Source organism: Chelon labrosus (assembly GCF_963514085.1).
Source record: "Chelon labrosus genome assembly, chromosome: 23".
Lineage (NCBI taxonomy): Eukaryota > Metazoa > Chordata > Actinopteri > Mugiliformes > Mugilidae > Chelon > Chelon labrosus.
The window spans coordinates 6,251,028-6,254,901 of NC_140356.1; positions in this window are offsets into that span (position 1 = coordinate 6,251,028).

Genomic DNA, 3,874 nt, shown 5'->3' on the forward strand with positions numbered 1-3,874 from the left:
TTGTATTGTAAACCTTAAATTTAAGACATATAAGAGAAACATACTCATCTGGTTTCCAGTCTCTGGTGAGGTTAATGCATCAAATCTCCACATGGGGGCACTAGTGGACAACTTTTGATGAGAGGACTTACCATGTGGACGTTTGCTGCATTTCAACGGTTCACTGAACATGCAGCAAACCTCTTTAATTAAGGTGTGTTTACAGTTCAAAAGACTGACATTGACACGGTTAGCACATACTTGAGAATGTTTTCCTTTTTGTGGCATTATTTATGTCTTGATGGGAAGTTGTGTGTGCGTCCTGTTTCACCAAATGCGGCCTGGCAGCTAGAATCCGCCACTTTTGCATGACAGTCCCTATTTTGATGATGTTTGTCTGGCTTCTAAAAAGAGAACAGTCCTGCCTTATATTTCTAAATCATTAGGGAAACTAAAATGGAGCGTTGTAGTCTGATTTAGCATTTTTTTCCATTTTCAAAATATCAATATAAACTTCAGTCTTCACGTCTCACTTAATCTAATCAGGTGATTAGCAGTTAGGGTTAGGGCTAGGGTGGAGACTGTGGCATTCAAATCTAATCGATCATATTTTAACAGGCCACAAAGCCGGAGCAGTAATCAGATTACTGTAACGCCATCGCCGGCAGAGGTAGCGGCGGTGCGCCGTGCGCTCCGGAGTCTCCATAAAAGTTAGTGCGCGCAGAGCGGAGCTGTCAGACTGGGGAAGGGACGCGGCGGAGCAAAGACTCGGGGCTGAAGTGATTGATCCGGATCCATCTTCGTATTTTTTTTATTTTTTTTATTTTACCAGCCTACGTACGCAATTTGTAAGCGTGCGATCTGATCTTCTGGGTGACTCTCGCTCTCCAAAGGCGCAACGACACGACTCAATTAAAGCTCCGCTGAGTCCGAGAGGTTTCTGTTTTGTGGACTACACCGGAATAAAGAAAAAGAAACAGGAGGTTTGGATGCGGGGGGCTCTCGTTGTTGGATGACATGCCCGCGCTTTACTCTCAGAATACTAACAATCGTGTGTGATAAACCTGGGAAAAGAAGAAGCCACCTCGCCCGTTTTTATTTATTATTATTTTTTTAAATTTCCTTTCGCCACTTCAGGACGCAAATGTCTCCACACCACAGGCACGCCACTGGATTGTAGCAGCGGCCCCACCGATGGTTTAAAAGGGCGTTAAGGTGCGGGAAGGGAGTGGGACAATTACAGGTAAGAGCCGCTCAAGGGACAGTCGCGGTCATTTGGTTTTTCTGGGGGGACTGGGAAGAGTTTCTTACCGCCGGCGTGTGCGCACGGTTATTGGGGGAGGCAGGGGAGTCACTGCAGGTGTCTAGGAGCATCAGCGACGCTTCAATATCCAATCAAGGCTGAAACTCTTAGCACAATAAGGAGTATAGGCCTGACAGTCATACATTAATCCTTGCCTCATCCCTAATCAACTCCTATTTTTTTCATTTTCACTAATGTGTCATTTTCCTTGTTTCTAATAATTTATCTGAAACTTTTTTAATACATCATTTCTTAAATGCAGAATCTGCAAATAACCGCACAAAAAGGTTTGATTAGGATTTTCACACCCCGCCTGTTTTTAGTCCACATAGTGCATCTCTGAAATCCATTCAGTTTACTGGACAAATCAGAGTCTCCTTCCTCGGAGTCATGCTCTATATATGCAGGCAGGGTCAGCAGAGATCAAGCTGTTTTTACGGGGCCACCAGAGGTTAACGCAGTCTGCACTGGAGTCTGGGACTCGCGATTCTGGTCTCAAGTCCGGGTGTGTGATCTAATCAAGTAAAAAAAAAAAAAGTATTAGTCTGGGTGTTGGGATTTGAGCAGGGACGCACCGCGTGGGGTTGACGTGGCAGGAGTCGGCTCATTTTAATAGCGATTTAGGAGCTTGACCTCCTGCGCTCAGGCTAATGTCAGCTCGCCTCCAGCAAATAATTCTGAGCCCTCTGATGATGAAACGCCGTGACACAGGGGTGGGAGGCTGATCCCGGCTATCCCTCCTGCGCCCGCTGCAACACACAAACGTAGTCTGGATGTACAAAATTAAAGGAATTTGACGCGCTGATATTTAGGTGCTTTAGAGGGTCGGCATGGCCAAAGTAACCTTAAGGACCACATTCTTTTTCGTAGCCTTAAAAAGGTAATAGTGCGTAGAATATACATGGAAAATTTAAACACCATTGACTTTCATTCATTCGCGACTTTTGAGTGACATGAAAAATGTGAATACCATTGACTTTCACTCATTTGTGATTTTTGAGTAACTACACCTGGCAGCTGTATGAGAAGAACGATTTTCTCTCAGATATACTTATCCCACAATACCAACACGTTCATTCTTTAAAGTCACCAGGATTTATTTTTTAAAAAAAATATTTAAAGGTTTTAAAGGCTCAGAAGTCATTCTTGTGACAACTAGAGCTAAAAAAAAAAAAAAAAAAAAAAGGGCTCCTTTAGTCCTTGAGTTCAGAGCATCAGCTTCCTCCTCTCCTACCTTTTCCCTGACCTTTAGGTTGACATCCCATTTCCAGAAAACCTGACTCCACCTGCTGACCTTTAACCAATTAGAACGTTTCTGCCTTAAAAACTCAGCGTGAGGCCAACGTGAAAAGCTGGAGCCCCAATTACTGTCACCAGCTAATCCACTTCTGCCTCTCTTAGTTCACTCTACAGAAAGACTAAATACATTATGGAGAAAGTAGCTTCTGATTTACAGAAACGTGCTGTATTCGCTCGACTAAAATAGAAGTTCAGAGGTTTTTCCTCGTTTCCTCGCGGTACTTTGTAATTCTACTAAAGGGAAATGTTATGCTTTTTACTGAATGGCCCTCTATTCATTTATATAGAACTTTTCTACCCATTGATACTCAAAGCGCTTTACAGTGACACATCTACTCTACTCCCTTCACACAAAGACACAGACATTCACACACTGGGTCTTGCTCAAGGACACTCTGGTACACAGTCCACTGGGGACCGTTGTCCCTGCTGCCTCCAAGTTAACATAGGAAGAGGTTTAAAATGTCCACGAAATTAGCTTCTTACTTACCAGACTCATGCTGATCTGAAGGGGCCTACAGCTACACTGGAAAACAGTGAACAACATATGTGAACATGAAATAGTTCAAACTTGTTCACTGTATGGTGTAGGATCAGTCTTTTTCTGCTAAATACTTGTGATCCTTTGCCAGCGTTTCTACTTAAAGTGGAGGACATGATTAATCGAAGCTCTTTACAGGAACATACTTGACTAAAGCATCTGTCATCACTGCCGTCTCTCAGCACACAGTAATAGGCATGCAGAGAACCACGTCATGGAATCATCTGGCAATATTTGGCCACCTTCTCGCAGCCAATATCTACTTCCCTTAGAAAGGAACTGGCAGCAGAGGCAGTCCCCAGTCAGCTGAAAGCATTAGAAGCAGCTCCTCCACTGTGAACGATCGGGGATAACCGGTGCCGAGTGTCTGGCTAGCTCCAACATTTCAGCCGGCGTCACCCCTTATTTTTATTTTTTTCCCCGGCGAGGTCTCGCGACCCCGTCCCGCCGCAGCCTCGCCATTGATCCAAAGGGGTTGACACCGAGGCTCCACGGTCCGCTGCTCCTCGCCAGCCGGGCCGGCTCTCGGCTCTCAGCTCTCAGCCTCTGAACAGCTGTGACACACTGCACAGGAGCAGTGGGGGGTCTGTGAACAAGTCTGTCTTTCTGGGTGCCCGAGTCTTTTTAAAGAAACCCTCGTTTTATTTTTTTATGAGGATTGCGCACATCCTGGACCTACATTTTGTTTCCTGAAAGGTCGGCAAGAATAGCACGATGGATATGTATTATAAAACTGAAACACATACCAAAAC